This window comes from Bos indicus x Bos taurus, chromosome 2, assembly GCF_003369695.1.
Source record: "Bos indicus x Bos taurus breed Angus x Brahman F1 hybrid chromosome 2, Bos_hybrid_MaternalHap_v2.0, whole genome shotgun sequence".
Classification (NCBI taxonomy): Eukaryota; Metazoa; Chordata; class Mammalia; order Artiodactyla; family Bovidae; genus Bos; species Bos indicus x Bos taurus.
In genome coordinates, this window is record NC_040077.1 from 103,416,869 (window position 1) to 103,439,508 (window position 22,640).

General features: G+C 40.0%; 1 long non-coding RNA gene across 1 annotated transcript; it reads left to right on the plus strand.

Moving 5' to 3' along the window:
- The first annotated feature begins 16,474 nt into the window (after positions 1 to 16,474).
- LOC113881088 lies at positions 16,475 to 18,105 on the plus strand. Its single transcript, XR_003507945.1, has 2 exons — positions 16,475 to 16,516; positions 17,941 to 18,105. It is a non-coding gene; the product is annotated as an uncharacterized LOC113881088 (long non-coding RNA).
- Positions 18,106 to 22,640: the final 4,535 nt, after the last annotated feature.

Consider the following 22,640-nt stretch of genomic DNA (forward strand, 5'->3'; position numbering starts at 1 on the left):
ATTACACTTCCCAAGTGGGTCTGAGGTAAAGAATCCACCTGACAATGCAGAAAATGTGGGTTTGATCCCTGGGTCAGCGAGGTTCCCTGGAGGAGGAAATGGCAACCCACTCCAGTATTCTTGCCTGAAAAATCCCATGGACAGAGAAGCCTGGCAGGCTACAGTCTGTGGGGTCACGAAGAGTCAGACACAACTGAGCACACACACATACTACACACAAAATAGTTTCAGTTACCACATCATATGTTTACCAACAAAAAATGTACTGTTTAACAGTTTTGCTTGTTTTTAGAATACATTTCACTAAAAAGGTGTAAAAACTAATTTCACTAAGAGTATACGGCCAGAGTACCATGTTCAAAAATTATTTAAATTATAAGCTCTGACTTTCATAATTGTCAACTGTTCATTTTCTTTTTTACTTTGATTTGATTTTTTGAACTGAAAAAACATTTTCATGATTCAAAAGTTATTCCCACAGAGCCTATATTGTGTAATTCATTCATTCATTAATTCACAATGAGGACCAGGTTTAGTTCTAGGCCTTGAAACATAGCACTGAGTTGGGGAGCAAGATCTCTGCCTAGTTATGGATGGTCAACAGGAAACAAGGAAAGAAGTTGATTCCAGCAATTCTTACATTCAATGGAGAAAATCTGGAGAAAATCTGGATAAGTTGATAAGATAGAAACTAAGAATTGGAACAGAAAAAGCCTCTTCAGGTTGAGAAACTCAGAGATACCCTTTTGAAGTGGAGTAATCAGGCTTCCAAGCAGAGTAACTCAAAATACTCTAAGGCAACAGTGGTGAATGAGAGAAGAATAATGAGAGCGGTGAATGAGAGAAGGAGGAGAGCCAGGAAACTGTCCTGATGCCTCAGGGAGGGATGGAAAGGCTGTGGTAGACACTTAAGGTTTTATTCTGACAGTCACAGGAAGCCAGATAAATTGTGAAAGCAGAGGGGTGTAAGATCTGGCTAATTTTGAAAGGTCACTCTAGTCACTATGTGAAGAACAGATCACAAGTGTGCAGAGGTGGAAATATGTAGGCTTAGGTTCAACAGCAGGAGGCCCCTGGCTCAGACTGAGGCAGTAACAGAAAAGACTGAGAAAAGTGGCTAGAGGCAGGATATATTTATTACAGAGTGTCCTGGAGAGGAAAAAAAAAAAACACATTATTTTGGCAATTTAATCAGAATGTTCTAGTTACAAGAAATTGAATTTTTTGTATTAAGATTTACGGAAGATAAATTTAAAAAGCTTTTCTGACTCGGAAACAATTATAAAGAATTTTTTTTTTTCCTGCTCTGTACCAATTGGGAGAAAATTGGTGCCATGGTGTTTCATTGTGTATTTCCTACAAATAAGAATGTTCTCTTATATAACTATAATGTAATCATCAAATGAGGAACTAATATTGCTTTACTATGATACTCCAATTCTCAGACACCATTTAAGTTTTGCCCCAATAACATTCTTCTGTACAGAATATCCAAGTCAGAATTCCACGTTGGATCTAGTTGTCATATATCCACTGTGGTTGTTGTTCAGTTGCTAAGTCTTGTCTAACTCTATGCAACCCAATGGACTGCAGCACGCCAGGCTCCTCTGTCCTCGTCTGTCTCCTGGAGTTTGCTCAGATTCATGTCCATTGAGTTGGTGATGCTAGCTAACCATCTCATCCTCCGTCATCCCGTCCCCTTCTCCTCCTGCCTTCAATCTTCTCCAGCATTAGGGTTTTTTCCAATGAGTTGGCTCTTTGCATCAGGTGGCCAAATTATTGGAGCTTCAGCTTCAGCAACAGTCCTTCCAAAGGATATTCAGGGTTGATTTCTTTTAGGATTGACTGGTTTGATCTCCTTGAAGTCCAAGGGACTCTCAAAAGTCTTCTCCAACATCACAGTTCAAAAGCATCAATTCTTTGGCACTCAGCTTTCTTTATGGTCCAACTCTCACGTTTATACATGACTACTGGAAAAACCGTAGCTTTGACTAGATGGACTTTTGTTGGTAAAGTAATATCTCTGCTTTTTAATATGCTGTCTAGGTTTGTCATAGCTTTTCTTCCAAAGAGCAAGCATCTTTTAATTTCATGGCCGCAATCACCATCTGCAGTGATTTTAGAGCCCAAGAAAATGAAGTCTGTCACTGTTTCCACTGTTTCCCCATATTTGCCATGAAATGATGGGACCAAACACCATGATCTTAATTTTTTGAACGTTGAGTTTTAAGCCAGCTTTTTCATTCTACTCTTTTACCTTTGTCAGGAGTCTCTTTAGTTCCTCTTTGCTTTCTGCCATAAGGGTGGTATCATCTGCATATCTGAGGTTATTGATATTTCTCTTGGCAATCTAGATTCCATCTTGAGCTTTATCCAGCCTGGCATTTCACATGATGTACTCTGCATATAAGTTAAATAAGCAGGGTGACAATATACAGCCTTTATGTACTCCTTTCCCAATTTGGAACCAGTCCATTGTTTCATGTTTGGTTCTAACTGTTGCTTCTTGACTTGCATACAGATTTCTCAGGAGGCAGGTAAAGTGGTCTGGTATTCCCATCTCTTTAAGAATTTTCCACAGTTTGTTCCAGTTTGCTCCAGCATAGAAACTCCCATTTATATGATAATTTTATATTTGAAAAGGATGCCAAGAACACTCCATGGGAAAAGGATAGTCTCTTCAATAAATGTTGTTGGTAAAACTAGACAATCACCTACAAAAGAATGAAATTAGACCTTTGTCACAAAAATTAACAAAAACTAATGGACTCAAGACTTAAATTCAAGACCTGAAATTATAACTTGTAGAAGAAAATAGGGAAACAGTTCCTTAATATTGGCTTTAGCAACAATTTTTTTAATATGACAGCAAAAGCACAAAAGCAAAAATAAACAAATAGAATTACATAAAACCCAAACTATTTCTGTACAGCAAAAGAAACAAAAATAAAAAGGCAACCTATGAAATAGGGGAAAATATCTGCAAATCATCTGTATGACAAGGAGTTAAATGTTGAAAATATGTAAGGAACACACAAAAAGGTGAAAGTGAAAGTCACTCACTCATGTCTGACTCTTTGCAATCCTATGGACTGTACCTGCCAGGCTTCTCTGTCCATGGAATTCTCCAGGCAAGAATACTGGAGTGGGTTGCCATTCCTTGCTCCAGGGGATCTTCCCCACCCAGGGATCCAATCTGGGTCTCTCACATTGCAGGCAGATTCATTGCCATCCGAGCCACTGGGGAAGCCCTGAGCATTTGTTTACAAGTGAAAGTGAAACTTGATAACAAGAAAGCAAATCTATTTTAAGAATGACCAGAGAAACTGAATAGATATTTTCCTACAGATGTACAAATGACCAACATGTTCATGAAGAGATCTTCAACGTCACTAATCATCAGGGCAATGCAAATCAAAATCACAAGGAGACCACCTCACTGTTAGAATGGCTATCAATGAAAAGCTAAATGATAACTGTTGGCTAGAATGTGGAGAAAAGAGAACCTTGTGTACTATTTGTGAGAACAAATGGTGTTCTTAGATGCTTTTGATGACTATAAACTAATTATTTCATACAAAGTCCGTCAAAATAAGTTTGTCTGATGTTTTCTCATGATTAGATTTTCAGGTTTTGAGTTGTGGCATTAATATCATGAAAAAGAAGTCATTTGCTTTTCATTGCATTCTATCAGGAGGGGTGTAATTTTTATTTATCTAACTTCTAGTGCTACTTACATTAATCCTTCACTTCAGGTAGTATCTGCCAGACTTCTTTAGTGTAAATATAAGCTTACTATGGATGGAGAAATATAATCTCCATCCATGGGATTTTCCAGGCAAGAATACTGGAGCGGGTTGCCATTTCCTTCTCCAGGAGATCTTCCTGATCCAGGGATTGAATCCAATGTGTCTCCCTCATTATACGCAGACGCTTTACCGTCTGAGCCACCAGGGAAGTCATAAATATAACACAAGCAGATAACTTCTTCAACTCACTTGAATTCTATCACCTAGCTCTAGAAAACCACCCATTCTCCATATGGGTGCCCTCCTCCTTACCTGTTTGGATTCCAACACCCTGTAATGGGTTAGTCTTGTATGGACACCAACTCAGACTTTGATACTCTAAACGAAGTCAGTGATGCTAATCCCTCCAGCTTCTTCAGCTGTGAGCACCATATCCAACTTGACCAGACTCCATCACTATGAGTCAGTCATTCCCACCCTCCAGATCATGTAGGCACTCTCCTCCCTTGGGGCTCCATATGGAGTTGACCTCTTCATGGACATCCTTCTGACTCAGCTTAGGGTTTACTTCCCCCCTCTGGACTACCATTCCTCATGAGAACACACTGGTCACACTGCTCAGGCTCCTCTAAAATGCCCTAGAGGGCTCTGTATTTGCATAGGTGCCTCTCCCCGCACTCAGGCTCCAGCACCCTGTTGTGGGTAGTTGTACATGGGGATATCCTCGTCTCCTTCTTAGGCTTTAGCAAGCTGCTCTGAGCCACCGTGGCTGCCACCTGCCCTAGAACACACAACTGCCTTGTTCGGCTTCACCTAATGCTGCTGCTGCTGCTAAGTCGCTTCAGTTGTGTCCAACTCTGTGCGACCCCATAGACGGCAGCCCACCAGGCTTCCCCGTCCCTGGGATTCTCCAGGCAAGAACACTGGAGTGCATTGCCATTTCCTTCTCCAATGCATGAAAGTGAAAAAATAAAGTGAAGTCACTCAGTCGTGTCCAACTCCTAGTGACTCCATGGACTGCAGCCCACCAGGTCCCTCCGTCCATGGGATTTTCCAGGCAGGAGTACTGGAGTGGGTTGCCATTGCCTTCTCTGGCTTCACCTAATAGTGCTCAGCTAAAATTGATCAGGAAGGAAAAAGGAGAGGGAAGGGAAGGGGAAGAATAAGAGAGAGAGATAGAGTATTTTGGAAAAATATTCTGAAGCTGGGTAATATCACACAGAGAAGGGCGATTTAAAAAAATCACATCCTAGAACAATCGAGTTCACAATGATTCCAAAGCTAATAACATAGAACAAAATGTATGAAATTGAGGAGTATCATGATTTAACTGAGAAAAACCTCTGAAATTAAGCAAAAATCTTGGAGACAGTATATCTAATGCTTTCAATTAAACTTTAAAAGAGATTTTGTATAATTTAAAAAACACAATTTGCAAACTTTCAAAATAGTGTCTATTAAGCAATGAACATCTTTATTTTCTAACTAACGTGCTATGATTTTAAGAAAAAGTAGAAACACTTTTGGAATGCTTGCATTTTTCCAGAGGAAACCTAAGAGGAAAATAAATGTCAGTCTGATATAAAAACTGAGGACTTTGGGCAACTGTTAAGGAGAAAAACACCAGAACCTATTACTTTTATTACCAGTAAAATAAAGCATCATTTTTAGAATCAGAATACCCTCTCCATAATTGTAAATGTCACTGTTTTCTTTACTGTGTACTTTGTGTTTATACAAAGTCATTTGTAATGGCAGAAAGTGTCATTTCCGAATGTCCCAGCAATTCTAGGTACAAACATAACAAGATATATTTAAGAAAAGAGTTTCTTTCTGTATTCCAGAATTTTCTTTCACTCAATGAAATAATTAAGATTTGGGACATGACTAAAATGTGAAAGTAAAGAGAAAAAAAATACCACAATTTGGAAGTTATTTGTAAGTTGGCATAGAAAAGAATTAAACCAATAGTTTTGACTTGGAAAATTCTTTCTTGGTAATTAAATTCATATTCTCCAGGTCTGTCAAGCTCTGAGAGTAAAAAAAAATAGCATAAAATAAAACCAGCATGCAGAGCATTACTACAAATTTCAAAAGATTCTTATTTCAGATATATATAAGCCATATGAAGTAGAGAACTTAAAAAGTGATTTGAGGGACTTCCCTGGCAGTCCAGTGGTTAGAACTCAATGCTTTCACTGCCTGAGTTCAGTCCCTAGATAGGGAACTGAGATCTTGTGGCCTGGCCAAAAATAAATAAATAGATAAAATTAAAAAGTAAAAGAAGTGATTTGAATAATTTAAAGCACATAACCTCAGATTTTTGGTATTTGTTCAGAATTCTACATTATTAGCGTAATCACCTTCTTAATTTTGCAGGCATTAGAAGTAACTCTGTTCCTAAAGCGTGATAGGCCTTCAGGGTCTTCAAACTACGCAGATGCTTCAGGGCTCATGGGCAAAATGCTCAATAGCATAAAGTGAACATCTCTTTCCTCTAGATACCTGTAAGATCCCAGTCTCAGAAAACTGCCATAATCTTCCTTAAAGTGTTAGCTGAGAGATGGGAGGCTTTAACAGAGTATCAGAGAGAAGGATAATAATTCAGGGTAAAAGGATATTTTTGATTAGCTTCCTTGATGACTCAGATGGTGAAAAAGCCACCTGCAATGTGGAAGACCTGGGTTCAATCCTGGGTTGGGAACATTCCCTGGCGGAGGAAATGGCAACCCACTCCAATATTCTTGCTTGGAGAATCCCCATGGACAGAGGAGCCTGGCAGGCTACAGTCCATGGGGTCCCAAAGAGTCAGACACAACTGAAGGACTAAGCACAAGCCCTCAGGGTTAACTAGAAAAGGGCCTGAGATGAGGATCCTTGTGCAGGGGGGAAAGCTAGAAGATCCAAGCCTTCCTTCCTGAGGGTCTTGCTCCTCTGGACCTCAAGACTAACTAGGTCAGGGTCATGGCCGCTGACCACAGTAAAAGAGATGATTCAGTGACTCCCCTACACACATTCCCTTATGCCCCATTCTGTAGTGATAGCCTTACCTCCTCGCAATGTTCAGGGTTAACTTCCCTCACTGGTGTGTGATATTCTTTGGTCGCCTACTGACCTTCTGGCACAAGAAGTGTCCATGGAGCATCCAGTGCTTTAGGTTTAGAGTGAACCTTATGATGTCCTCCTGGTGGAAGCAATTCCCCTCCAGGAAGCAGAGACTAAAGTTGTTTGTTGATTACTGGGAGTGATGGCAAATGGGGTCATTCCTACTTCTATCCCTTAAGTGCTGGACCGATATTTTCTAGCTCCTAGGGACACAGAATCAATGCAGTAGCCAAAAATAGGTTATAGGTTAAATTCTTTTGCTGTGTCCTAAAGGATAGTGCCCCATTCTCACAAAATGTCATCTCCAGGCTGGTGTTTCAGCTATGTCTTTAAAAAGTCATTCTACTTCTTGTCCTACCTGTAGCTTCTGGATGGTGCAGTGTATGGCATGATCTGTAGACCCCATGTCTATGTGTTCACCAATGTGTTCACCATTGCACCTCTTTGACTGTAAAGTACATCCCTTGATTCCAAGTAATGTTACGCAGGATTACTTAATGAACTAGACTGATGCTGGCCGAGGCACCGTAGATAGTAAAAGCAAGTCCATCTCTGGAAGACATATCGATCCTGATCAGGGTAAATGATTGCTCCTTGCAGGATGGAGGTGTCCATCTTAGAATTTATTGCTGGTCTTGTCTTGGGAAGGAGGCAAATTCCTAGGCACTCCCAAGCCAAGTGGCTTCAAGTATTGTCCCAAGGATAGAACACTACTCCAGAAGAGGTTGCAATCGTGAGCTGTTACCAGCAACACCTACAGCAGCCAGTAAAAGAGATTTCCAAGCATCTGGACCTTTTAGCTCATCACATCATCTCATGAGAAATAGGGGTAGTATTCTCAGATGGCCGCAGAGACCAGCCTGGTAAAGTAATTGAGTGAAGCATGGCCAACTTGAGAGCTAACGCCCAGTGGAAAAGGGAATTGCCAGTGTATTATTGCCAACACTGTTGCCAGATCTTCTAATTTCTCATGAGAATCTGAAAATCCAGATTTATTTTCATGCAAAATCTCTCAATTCTTAAATATTGATAATCATATCATCAGTTTTGCTAATAGAAAACAGATGGAATATCCAAATTAGCATAACTGGAGGAGGGAGAATGGTGGAGAGTGAATCTACAGGAGCATGTAGAAGATATCCAGGACAATGACCAATTCAGAATTTTAAAAAGCATTTTGGGTCAATAGCATGACGCACTCTCTTAGTCTGCTTGGGCTTCCATAACAAAATATCATAGACTGGTTGGCTTAAAAAATAGCAACTTATTTTCTCATGGGCTTGGAGGCTGCAAGTCTGAGATCATGGTGCTAGCATGGTTGGTTTCTGGTGAGGGGTGTATTCCTGGTTTGCAGTCAACCATCTTCTCACTGTATCTTTATTGGGTCTTTATTTCCTTGGGGTGTGCACATGAAGAAAGAGAGAGAACTAAAGGAGGGTGGGCTTTCTCATGTCTCTTTTGATAAGGAAAAGTTATGTTTTTCCTTATAAATGCATTTTTCCCAGAACATGCTAATTAATCTTACAGGATCAGAGCCCCACCCTTATGACTGCGTTTCTTCATTGGAGAAGGGAATGGCAGCCCACTCCAGTGTTCTTGCCTGGAGAATTCTATGGACAGAGGAGCCTGGCCAGCTACATCTGTGGGGTCACAGAGTCAGACATGACTGAGCAACTAACACATATACACTTCGTCACTTCTTCATCTCCAAATACAGCTACGTTGGGGATTAGAGCTTTAACACATGAATTTGGGTAGCGAGGGGTACAGAAACATTCAGTCCATAACAGGTATCAAATAAAAAACTCAGATAAAATAAAACAAACAAAATGTGAATTCCAGCCAGCATTAGAACACCAGTGTTTGATATAGTCATTGAACACCAGGGACCTCTGATATAACAGCAGCTAACTGCTTACATACAAGGTTGGCTCTAAGTCTGTTGCATTTGTGTGTGTCCCGAGCTGTGAGTCAGTTAAACAGTATGTGGATCAAAACATTTGATTTACTGTTAAATTGATTACCCCAAGTTTTCACCTGTAAAAAGAAATAATGAGAAATCTGGGAAAATTGTAGAACTGAAATATGTTGCTGTGCTTTTCACTTGAGATGAATTTTCTGGTTCAACAAGTATTGACCTAGTAATTTTCTTGCTCTTTTTGATTTCAAATTGAGCTCCACATTCTAAAGCAATAAGCAGAGGAACAGAAAACTAAAAACATTGTAGAACTGAAAATAGATATCAGGCATGGTGTCTTGATCAGTGCCAGAATATGCTAAGATGTCTCCAAAATTTCTCTGTCCACAATGGGTAGAAAAAGTGCACTGAAGAATCAGGAGAGGACTCCCTTGGCAGGCTAGTGGCTAATGCTCTGAGCTTCCACTGCAGTGGGCACAGTTTCCATCCCTGATGAAGGAACTAAGATCCAGCATGCTGCTCGAGGCTCACCTCAAAGAAAATAAATGAGTAAATAAATAAAAGGAGAATGTTTAAAAAAAAAAAAAAAAAAGATGTCTTAGCTGCTGTATTTTAATATAACTCTCAACCAAAAACCACAAAGGGGCCAAAGAACTGAAAATGTCCTCCAGCAGCCGATACATGGATATCAAATTGTGGTCCACAGATAAACAACTTCAGCATCATCTGAGAACTTGCTAGAAACACAAAATTTAGCCCCATGAAGACACATGAATCAGAAACTCTGGGGATAAGGCTCAGTAGTTGTTTTAACAAGTCCTCAGGGTGATTCTGTTGCATCCAGCATTTAAAGAAATTTAGCTGTAAATTGGGCTTCCAAGGGGGCTCAGTGGTAAAGAATCTGCCCACAATGTGGAAGACTTGGGTTCGATCCCTGGGTCAGGAAGATCCCCTGGAGGAGGTTATAGCAAACCACTCCAGTAATTTTTCCTGGAGAATCCTATAGACAGAGGAGCCTGGCAGGCTGCAGTCCATAGGGTCACACAGAGTCAGATACGACTGAAGCAACTAAGCAACAGCAGCAGCAGCTCTATATTAACAAGTTGATGGAAGGAAGTGGACCTGGGAGGAGAAAGAGAAGGTATTGGCATTTCACTGTGTCTACAGTGTCCCAGGCATTGTATTAGGAGACCCAGTGACAGCATCAGAATATGAGACCAAGTCCATCCAACTCCAAAGACCATGTGCTGATTCCATTCACTCAAAATTTCTCCTTAAAATACGTATTAACTATCTCTCTCTACTGGGCCAAGTTCTTCATAAGTGTTATCTTCTTTAATCTTTACAAAGATTCCTAAGAACTCTTGTATATTATTCCCATTTTACAGGTCAAGTAAATCAGGATACAGAAGTTAAATCATTTTCTCATTGTGGCATAGCTGGTCAGGGGCATAGATGAGATTTACACTCAATTCAGAATATCATAAAGCCCATGTTCTCAACTTACCTTCCTATACCCAACTGTTTCCTTAGTTTGTTAAATCTTCTTCCTTGGGTCGCCTCTGCCTACCTACTCATCATTTGTTCTCTGTGTTAGAAAATTCAATCTTTCTCAACTTGCTTGCCACATCTGAAGCACAAAACACAGGAAATTATTTGAGAGGATATTCTCTCAATTATTCAAAGGATGGCCCTTAACTAGTGCCAGGGGAGATGCATGGGTTGGGGCGGAAGAGCCAATTCATTACACACAATGGAAGCTTTTGGCATCAGCACACTTGATTCTCTCAACAAAACCCCGTTGGAGCAAGCCTAGAAGCCAGATGGAAAAGTATTATTATTAACCCATCTGGCAATTCACTTTACTCTTTTTCCCAAATTTCTCTTTGAATATCTTCCTTCAGTCAGAAAACTTGCCAAGAGAAAGCATGAAATAGTTGAGAAGAATTTCAAACCCAATACCTCTGGTAGATAGACATGCCTCACTTGATAATTCACTTCCATACCCTGGATTCTGTTTCTTCAACAGAAAGTGTTGTCTCTATTCATGAATGTTCAAGACCATTCTGTCCAGCTCTAACATTCTATGGTTTATGAAAAGAAATTAAGCACTTCTGTCCAATCACCCTTCTTAATTCAAAAGAGAGGAAAAAAAAAAGGGGGGGGGGAATATGCTTGTGTCTTTCTTGTAAGTATATGTGCATCTTTACATGTAATCACCTGGGACTTTTTGGATATCACTGTATGTGGTTTTCTTGATAGTGATGGTTCAGGGCACATTATCTCTAAAGGTCCATATAGTCAAAGGTCCATATATGGTCTTTCTGGTAGTCATGTACGAATTTGGGATTAGGACCATAAAGAAGGCTGAGCATCCAAGGATTGATGTTTTTGAATTGTGTTGCTGGAGAAGACTCTTGAGAGTCCCTTGGATTGCAAGGAGATCAAATAAGTCAATCCAAAAGGAAATCAACCCTGAATATTTCATTGAGAGGATTGATGCTGAAGGTTCAATACTTTGGCCACTTGATGCAAAGAGCGGACTCATTGGAAAAGACTGATGCTGGGAAAGATTGAAATGGCAACCCACTCCGGTGTTCTTGCCTGGAGAATCCCAGGGACGGGGGAGCCTGGTGGGCTGCCGTCTATGGGGTCGCACAGAGTCAAACATGACTGAAGCGACTTAGCAGCAGCAGGGAAAGATTGAAGGCAAAAGGAGAAGAGGATGGCAGAGGATGAGATGGTTAGATAGCATCACCAACTCAATGAACATGAATTTAAGCAAACTCTGGGAGATAGTGGAGGACAGAGGAGCCTGGCTTGCTGCAGTCCATGGGGGTCTCAAAGAGTTGGACACGACTTAGAGACTGACCAACAGCAACTCCCCAGATAGGGAACCCTTGGCTTATTGAATATTTTAAGCTCAAAGTATATGAAAAAATAAGAGATGTAAGATAGTGACTCTGACTTCCCTTTCCTCCCCTTCTTCCCTGAAACAAAACCATCAGGTGAAGGATGGCCTCCAGGTGTCCAGAAGAAAAGAGCCACCTTACCTTTGAAGATAAGGGACCAGGAGGAATTCTAACAAGTTTCACTCTGTTACCCCCAATTCACTACACTCTCCTCATACATCTTAACCTATGTTATTCCTCTGCAACTGTCCTCTTTCTATAAAATCAGTATAAAAATATACAGGTTTAATTTTGAATCTTCATTTCCTTTTGAAAGCTCCCATGCCACATAAAACTCAAATAAATCTGTATGCTTTTCTCTTGTTCATCCTATCTTTTTTCAGTTTAATTTCAGACCCCGCCTACAACTCTGAGCATCAAGGAAAACTTTTTCCTCTCCTAAAATATTCATGAGTATTTCCTTGGACAAGTTTATGTAAAGATCTTTGTTTATGAAACATCTACATTTAGAATTCAAGTTAGGATTAAGGGTGAAGGTAAAGGTTACCCTAGTTCTTGAGAAGCCTTTATCATATCTTGAATCCAGCCTGTTTATGGTGACTCCTTTGATTCAGTTCAATTCAATATGATCTGTTTTACTCTGCAGTGTTTTCCCATGTATATCCCCTGTAAACATTGCATTAACTCATGGAAAACTGGCTAGAAATTCTCTTCCAGTGGAAAAGTTAATGCCATGAGTGACTAGACCTGCTAATTAATAATTTTAGAGGTTATGATGGAATATTCCTTAGTAGGAAATTTCATTTTGTCTTGAGCAATATGTATGTTTAAAGCTTTTCATATCTCTAAAAATTAGATTTTGGGTTGACTTTTTAAAAAATATCTTCCCCAGAAACAGAATAGTTAGATATATTGCCTTTTATAATCTCATCATTTATCTAGTCCATACATCCATCAAATTAAAAAAAATTCTTTATAAAGAAAATCCAAAATATACTAATCAAGCAAATGTAGGCAAGTGTTGTAGAGGATTAGTCAAAGTAAGACCTGGAGAATACTCCAAATCTCTTTAACTGGGTTGTTTGTAGGTTCATCAGAAGGGAATTTAAATGGCCAAAGGGAGATGGCAGAGAAAAGTCCCCTAATGCTTAACTGCTTCCAGCTGCTATCTTAGCATCCAGCCAATAAAGATTTATAAACAGTACATTCTTTGTTTCATGCTGAGGTCCCTCGGTACGCAAAAAAAAAAAAAAAAAGATAAAATTCGACATGGTTGCTTTCAGCCTAAGACAAACTAATAATCTATGGAAGACAAAGAATGAGAAAGTACCACTCAGAAAGAATTAGTATCAGAATTAAATGGAGTAATCTCTTACAGCCATCCTGATGCTAATCAGCCATAATTTTGTTGTTGTTCAGTCCGACTCTTTGTGACCCTGTGCCTGCAGCACGCCAGCCAGGCTTTCCTGTCCTTCTCCATCTCCCAGAGTGTGCTTAAACTCATGTCCATTGAGTTGGTGATGCCATCCAACCATCTCATCCTCTGTCGTCCCCTTCTCCTCCTGCCTTCAATCTTTCCCAGCATCAGGGTCTTTTCCAGAGAGTCGGCTCTTCACATCAGGTGGCCAAAGTACTGGAGCTTCAGCCTCAGTGTCAGTCCCTCCGATAAATATTCAGAATTGATTTCCTTTAGGATTGATTGGGACTGATTGGTTTGATCTCCTTGCAGTCCAAGGAACTCTCAAGAGTCTTCTCCAACACCAGTTTGCTAACAAATACTTCTGCTAAAGCATTTAATCTGTACAAATATAATCAACAAAAGTATACTTTTTTTTTTCTAAAGTTGCAAATGTATAGATTTGCCAAAATTTGCTAAAGCTCTCCTAAATAAAATCAGTGCTCCTTCTCTTTTTAAGAATTGGGAGCAAACAACCTTTCAGACATGATTAACTGTGAGAGCCAGATTTTATAGATGTGAATACTAGGCATAGGCATATCATAGGTGTATACAGTTCCATTGTGATTAAGTAAAATCAGCAAAATTTGTTTCACATGTTGAAGATTAAGCTTCATTATAATTGGGTTAAATGATAGCTAGACATAAATAGCTACTTTTTAACTTTAATTACCACTGTTGGTATTTTACTATTGTTCTACATAAAGTCTGTTGTCTAATTTTGGCACTTGTTCCTTCATTTACTCACTCAATAGTGTTTAACACTTTCCAAGTGCCATGCACTGTGTTAGACAATGAGAGTACAAACAATAGTGTAGTCAAGATCCCTGACTTCTGCATTTCAGTTGGGGAGACAAACAGAAAGACAAACACACTATTAACTAAGACTGCTGACTTTCAAACAGAGTTTCAGGATGAAAAGGAGTCAGCACTGTGATGAACTAAGGAAAGAACCTTTCAGGCAACCAGATATGACAAAGGCTCTTGTGACTAGACTTAGGTAAAGGAGGGAGGTGGGAGGAACGCTGTAAGATATGGGCAAGTTTCGATTTTACTGCAATACAATAGGCAGTCACTGAAAGGTTTCTATCCAAAGAGTATCTGGAGATAACCTCTGTTTAACCATGATTGTTTAGCAGCTATGTGGAGAATGGGTTTGAGAGACACTTTATTTCAAAAAAGTAATGATACAGATTCGATGAATATTTTAGTGATTCAGGTGGGGAATGTTGAAAAAGATAAATTTTGCAGATAGGAACACAGTATTTGTTCAGGATGGCCCCCAGATTTCTGACTTTAGTAATTAGATAGAAAATGATCCTACCAGGTCCCGAGGTTGTGACTATCAGGTCAAGATAAGGCAGATGAGAGTGGAGATATCTAGAATGCCATTTTGGATGAGTTATTCAACTTGAGATAACAGTAGGCAGTTGGTTGTTCAAGTCTGAGGCTCAGAATCAAAGTCCAGACTAGAGATATAAATGTAGAAATTGTCAGTATATAGATAATATTTAAATTTATGTGACTAGCAGAGATGAGCTAGGGTGAAAACACAACAAAGAGGAAAGAGGGAACAGAAAGGAGTCCAAATATTAATAAATGTCAGTATTTTTTAGGCTGAAAGAAGGGGGAGAGACCAGAGAATTAGACCAAGCAGGCTGAGCAAAGCTAGAACAGGAGGAGTTGTAAAGAAGTAGATTTGTGAGAGGAGAGTGTACACTTATTTAATATTAAACATGCTAGAAATTCTGGCAGATATAGTTGGAGCAGATACAGTTAGTGCCAACTAGGCCCAATCAAGTTTTTTCTTCCCACTCATTTGTTATTTATGGTCACTATTAATGCAAATAGCTTATCCTGTTTACATAGACTAATAAATTACCTGTATTGTCATCACACTTATACACATTCATACAAATTCATGCAGGTTCTGGGCCCTGCCATAATTCAGACTATTTTGCCTCTTCTTCACATACCTTCTCCAAAACTCAAACTCTTTGCTCTACTCATGTGTTCCACCCAGCCAATCTACTCCTTGTTTCGGTCATGATCCCAAATTATAAGACAGCATGCTATTTTTGCTGGCTGAGGAGATCTCTCAAGAGGTGAGGAACAGGTCAAGACTGATGGCATCAAATTTGGACTGCTACTGCTACTGCTAAGTCACTTCAGTCGTGTCCAACTCTGTGCGACCCCACAGACCGCAGCCCACCAGGCTCCGCCGTCCCTGGGATTCTCCAGGCAAGAACACTGGAGTGGGTTGCCATTTCCTTCTCCAATGCATGAAAGTGAAAAGTGAAAGTGAAGTTGCTCAGTCGTGTCCAACTCTTAGCGACCCCATGGACTGCAGCCCACCAGGCTCCTCCATCCATGGGATTTTCCAGGCAAGAGTACTGGAGTGGGGTGCCATTGCCTTCTCCACCCAACTCCCCTTATCCCCTGCTAAAAAACAGCAAACATAAATGTTGCCAAAGAATAGGAGGAGAGACCATTTCAGGATGCATTTTAGTTTAGACTTTGTGTTCTCCCCAGCATGAATTAGAGAAGTCTATAAAACTCCACCCAGCACAACAGAAAAGATAAAGAAGGCATTTTCACAGATTGGAAGAATGTAAAAGCTTCAGCTTTTGCAAGGATATGTGAAGCAGCAAGTGGGTGGGGGAGAAGACTAGTTCTTATAGAAACAGAGATGATGAAAACTCTGTATGTTATGTCTGAACTTTGAACAATTGGTTACAGACTGAGAATTCACATCTGTAACATGTCCAGTGTTGGCAAGGGAGTGATTATTTTTTTGTGGATTAGCACGAGAAATGGAAAAACACCAATAGATGACCCACAACTGGAGTGACCTCGGTAGAAGGTGACCTGAACAGGAGCCAGCATGGCCACACTGCCTTAATCACACTCTGCCAAGGACTTCATCAATACTTCAGCAAGAAGGGACAGGCACTGAACTCCAAAAGTAATGGGGAAGAGCTATGGAACAGCAATTCCCTGGGAACTGAAAAACAGTGGAAGCGAAAGGAGAAGCAGAAAAGGGAAGCTGGAGAAGTAAATGACAAAGTTCAAAGTTCAAAATCAGCATCATAATGTTATGTCTTAAAACCATGTTTTGCTGTTGCTTTGTGTGCTACATTTGTCCTAGTTCCAAAGAGATGTATTGTTCTTTAGTCACTAAGTTGTGTCTGACTCTTTTACAATCCCATGGACGATAGCCTGCCAGGCTCCTTGTCCATGGGATTTCCCAAAAGAATACTGGGGCAAGTTGCCATTTCCTTCTCCAGGGGATCTTCCTGACCCATGGATTGAAACTGCATCTCCTACATTGGCAGGAGGATTCTTTACTGCTGAGCCACCTGGGAAGCCCAAAGAGGTGTGTAGTTATTTCCAAATTGGGGGTAATGCTTCCTGCTTCTTTCCTTCTCCCCCATATAATCTATCCCTTACATCCTTTGAAGTCAAGGAGACCTAGAGAACCTATGTGGCTAAATGCATGACTCAGGGGAAAAAATATAACTTAGCATTACAGTTTATCATTCAAGCACCCAAGCCAATTATATAAATTGATGCTAATGGACTGACTGAGGCTTCTTCTCTCCAAGCTTTTGTAGCCACCATTATTACCAGTAATGGACATCCATGCCCTGGCTCTTTAGGGTGTCCTGTTTGAGGGCTTTATCCATAGGTTTGGGCTCCACCTCATCAGCTGTTAAGATGCCAGAGGTATTAGGCCTCCTGCTGGATTCTTCCTCAATCTTGTTCTCTAAAAGAGGAATCAAAAATACACATAAGGAGGATGAGGAGGAATCCAAGGTTAACATATGATAACCTGAGTGAATGACCCAAACCACAGATCCACTTATTATGTCCCTAGGTCCACAGAAAGGAAGTGTCTGGCAGGTCTACTTAAAAACTAGACCAGTGCAGGCTAGGAACAGTGCTTTATTGGCATAAGACCATGTACTTAATAGAAGAAAGCTTCTCTTGAATAAAAAATAGAGAGTGACATCAACTATTTGTATTATCTAGCTACGTTGCTTCAAGTTGAGATTTTTTTCTCCCAAAATCTTTTCTAAATTTTTTGGAATTAATTTGCATTATATTAACAAATGTTCTAACAATAAGCCAGCTCAGTTAAACAATCACATTGAACTATTAGGACAAATACAAACAAATGGAAAACATGTTGATCTTTTTATTAGCTACATAATTTTGTGGACTTTGCTCTTGGCTTTAGAAGGCTGTTAGTAATTTATATCTTAAATGAAGCCCATTGAACAAAGGGGAAAAGAATGGAAAAATGTCTCATGAAGTGAAGTGGTGTTCATAGTTTAGATTTCAAAACAACTTTCTGAATTCATTGTGTGTCTATACTATTTGAACACGTTAATCACGGACTGTCTTATATCTTGTTTTGTGATGTGTATGTGTGTTTGTGTATGTGCGTGTGTGTGTCTTTCTCCATAGCTCTTTCTTTCCCCCTCCCTCCCTCTCTTTCCTAAGCTGAATTCTTGTGATCTTTCTGATTTTGTCAAAACTATAAAAAAGGGAAATGCTCTAAAAGTATATACCTTTTATATAATTTTTTTTTTTTTTTTTACTAATGACTCAATAAGTATGTAGGTGGAGGATTTGGCTTTGTCTTTAATGATTCATATCTTTAGAATCAGCTGGTTCAGAGTGAAAATGATTGTGGGGGATTATTCTCATTTTCACATATTGAACCTACTATTCCAGAAGTTCTGGGTTAATTCCCAACTTGGCCGCTGACTCATTCAGCCCTATTTTCCCCCACAGGATGTGAGGAGGTGGTCTGTCTGGAGGCCGTGGACATCCCTAAGACATCACCCCACCTAACCCTAGGGCATAGATTGCATTTTCTGCAAAAGAGGATAAAGACTGACCCTTGTATTACTGCTACTCCCTGGAGAAGCTGAAACAATAAACCATTGTAGGAATGGGCATAATCTCTTCCTTCTCTTCAAGGTTGTACAGTTTGCTGCTAACTGGTCTCTCCTGCCCATGGTTCAGTTCATTTAATCACTCTTTCTACAATGAGAGTATTTCTAAAGTTTTATATGTTAGGATTATGCACATGTGTAGATGAAGAAGTTTTTAGCCCTCGGAAAAGGCAAAAACCTGAGCTAAAAAAAAAGTATGTAGAAAATCTGTATTATAATCTTACAGAGTGACTATGACGGGCTAAATTGTGTCTCCCCCCAGCCACCCTGCAGATTAATATGTTCATGTCCTAATACCCAGTAATTCAGAATGTGACTGTATTTGGAAATAGGACCTTTAAAGAGGGCATTAAGGTCCTGCAGGTGGGCACTAATCCAATGTAACGGATGTCCTTATAAGAAGAGGAAATTTGAACACCCAGAGAGACACCAGAGATGTACCCACAGAGGAGAGGCCAGGTGGAAACAGTGTCAAGATGGCCATTTGTAAGTCAAGGAGAGAGGCCCCAGGGGCAACCTAACCTGCTGGCACCTTGATCCTGGACCTCCTGCCTCCAGAGCTGGGAAAAGCTTAATTTCCATCGTTTAAGCCACATCAGCTGTAGAATTTGGTTATGACAGCCCTAGTAAACTAATACAGTAGTAGGAACATCTCAGCTTTGAAGTGCTGAAATCTGAGTAGACCTCTTAGCAGTAGTATGCTGCTGCTGCTGCTAAGCCGCTTCAGTTGTGTCCAACTCTGCGACCCCATAAACGGCAGCCCACCAGGCTCCCCCGTCCCTGGGATTCTCCAGGCAAGAACAATGGAGTGGGTTGCCATTTCCTTCTCCAATGCATGAAAGTGAAAAGTGAAAGTGAAGTCGCTCTGTTGTGTCTGACTCTTCTCGACCCCATGGACTGCAGCCCACCAGGCTCCTATGTCCATGGGATTTTCCAGGCAAGAGCACTGGAGTGGGGTGCCATTGCCTTCTCCGTAGCAGTAGTATAACCTTGGGACAATTGTTCAAACTCTCTTAACACCAGTTTTCACATTCGTAACTGAAGTGTAACAATAGCTACCCATTGAGGTTATCTTGAGGGTCAAATCAATGTACGTCAAGTGTCAGAAATAAAGCAGATAGTCAAGAAATATTTTAGGGAGGCTGCAACCTATTGGAGGAAAGGTATGTGGTTTTAGGAAACTAGACTTGTGTTTGAATCCAAGCTCTGCCATTTAGCTAGGCAACCTGAGGCACATTATTTAAAATCTCTAATCCACAGATCATGCATATGAAGCACTTGGAATATATTATCATATACATGTCAACAGATGTTAGTTCTCCTTGGAGACTCTCTTAAGGAGTCGTTATTCCAATTCTTTCTGATTATCAGGTGCTGCTGATGGTAAAGAATCCACCTGCCAGTGCAGGAAATGCAAGAGATGCAGGTTTGATCCCTGTGTCGGGAAGATCCCCTGGAGTGGGAAATGGCAACCAGCTCTGGTATCCTGGCCTGGAATATCCTATGGATAGAGGAGCCTGGTGGGCTATAGTCCATGGGATTGGAAAGAGTCAGACCTGACTGAGCACGAACACACACACACACACATCAGAATCATATATCGACAGTATATTTGCCATGGGCAGATGAAAAGTGGAGAGTCTAACTGGAAGCATGAAGATGTGATTGCAATATTTCTTGTTTTGACCCTTTACTTACATTCACCACATGATGAACAAAAGCCTGTGGAATGGCCTTTCTGAGAGAAGAGCAATCATACTAGGGTGTAAAAGAGAAGGCTTTACCACCAGGTTGATAAAATGACTATTAATATCCTATCATCTAAGCACCCATGTGAAATTTTGTTAATAAACTCATAATTTCTACTTGAAAAAATGAGTAAGAGTGGGCTGAAATAAATAAATCTACTTCCGTAAGTTACATGTACTCTCTCCAAAAAAGGATAAAAGTTGTTATTAATTTCACCACTAAGAGATATTCTGAAGGAGATCAGCCCTGGGATTTCTTTGAAAGGAATGATGCTAAAGCTGAAACTCCGGTATTTTGGCCACCTCATGCGATGAATTGACTCATTGGAAAAGACTCTGATACTGGGAGGGATTGGGGGCAGGAGGAAAAGGGGACGACAGAGGATGAGATGGCTGGATGGCATCACTGACTCAATGGACGTGAGTCTGAGTGAACTCCGGGTGTTGGTGATGGACAGGGAGGCCTGGCGTGCTGCGATTCATGAGGTTGCAAAGAGTCGGTCACAACTGAGTGACTGAACTGAACTGAAACTGAAGAGATAATCACCATTAATTTGTTATAACTTTCCAGATCTCCGTATCTCTGTATGTATATTTCTATTTACAACTGTACAAATACATTCTATGCATAGTAGTTGGTAACTATTTTTTCCCACCTATCTCTGTGTCATTAACCTATTTCCATCTCATTAAATAGTGCACTTAATATTATTTTTCAAAAATGAATGCTGCTGCTGCTGCTAAGTCGCTTCAGTCGTGTCCAACTCTTTGTGACCCCATAGACGCCAGCCCACCAGGCTCCCCCATCCCCGGAATTCTCCAGGCAAGAACACTGGAGTGGGTTGCCATTTCCTTCTTCAATGCATGAAAGTGAAAAGTGAAAGTGAAGTCACTCAGTCGTGCCCGACTCTTATCGACCCCATGGACTGCAGCCCACCGGGCTCCTCTGTCCATGGGATTTTCCAGGCAAGAGTACTGGAGTGGGCTGCCATTGCCTTCTCTGAAATGAATGCTAGTCCATGGTTAAGTATACCAACATTTTAAAACAAATCATTCTCATCTGTCATTTAGATCTCTCAAACTTATTTTTAAAAATTATGATATTACACCTCTGGATGCCCATCTGATCAATAACTCAGAGGTGTGTATGGTAAGCTGAAATAGACTGACTGTGCAACCACGAACTTGGGGAACGACTCAATGTCTACTATGGCTCTGGGTATTGGGCGGTGGGAGGGGAATTAAGGAAAGTGAAGCCTTGTGAGAAATGCATATCCACCTTAAACTTATTGAAATGGAAATATTTAGTCTTATGAAGCCTCACTTACCTACACAAAGATCTATGTCCCACTTGGAACTGTGTTTTCAATATCGACTGATGATTACCATCTTGGGTTGTAGTTCACTGGAAATGGAGCCGAGTTTCAAGAGAATCTTTTTTAGCCTTAGCAATTGGACAGAGAAATGACTTGTGTACTTATGACCCATCGATGATTGTAAGAAAAGTGATCACAATTATAAATAGGCATGTTAGTTCCTCATAGAATCATAGTGATCCTTTCTAAAGTTGATCTATATTTTACATACAGTATCTATTCATTAGATAAAAGATATCCATTTCATCTCTCACTCGTTCCTTATGCTTATGAAACAAAAGCACCTTCATAGGAAAATGTGTCACAATGACCAGTTCAGCTCAGAAATATGTAAAAGGTGAAGACTGCTTACCTTCTCAGAACTTTTCCTTTCCCTTATCCCCAGATCTGTGAGTCACTATTTTGTGTCAAATGTATTTGAAGTGACAGTTGTTCCTCAGCAAGTCATAGACATACTTCCCTATCTCCCTTATCTCTTTGTTTGTTGGAAGAATGCCTTGTAGAAGCACTTCATCTATTCCAGAATAATTCTTTATGCTTCTCAGGGATTGACTAAGCCTCTCTCAGGTGATTGTATAAATCCTACTACTTTATTTTCAAGAAAAGGGCTGCTGTTTATTTTCTTGGTTAGTTCATATTGGTAAATCCCATCAGTTTGGTTTTATAAAGAGAAACTCTTTATAAAGAGTCTGTAAAGACTTTATAAAGAGAGACTCTGACAAGCAATTTTATTAAGCAAATTGATTTAATATAAGGAGCCATGAAGAAAAATGCCTAGCTTAAAGTACTTAAAAAAAAATTGTAACCAGATAATATGCCATTTCACCAGGGAGTGTAAATACAGAATATCATAGTAATATCTTCTGAATCCATTGAGAAGATTAAAGCCATCAGTGAGAGAACTTTAGATTTTCTAATGATATGAAATGTTTTCATTAAGAATATATTCTTTATAAATATGCCCACTCATCTTTTTACATCCACATCTCCCTTCCCCTACCCTCCAGTGAACAATCAACTTTCTAACTAATATTTGTGTTTAAAATCCATTTGAATTTAAGGTAAGAACAGAGATTTTAAGTGGTTGTTAAAGTGGTGAAACCACCCTCACTCTTGCTCTAAGATTTAATGTTTATATTGCCACCGATCAGTTCAGTTCAGTTCAGTTGCTCGGATGTGTCCAACTCCGTGACCCCATGACTGCAGCACGCCAGGCCTCCCTGTCCATCCCCAACTATTGCCACCATGAACTAGTATAATATTGGGGGAATTTTATTCTCTTTTTAAGTACCATCTTTATTCCATTTTTCCCCAGTTCTTAATGTCGAGGACACTTTTTATTTTAATTTGGTCCATTTTATTCAATAGATGTGTATTGTAGTTGTTTTGCATTATGTAGCATTTCAACAACA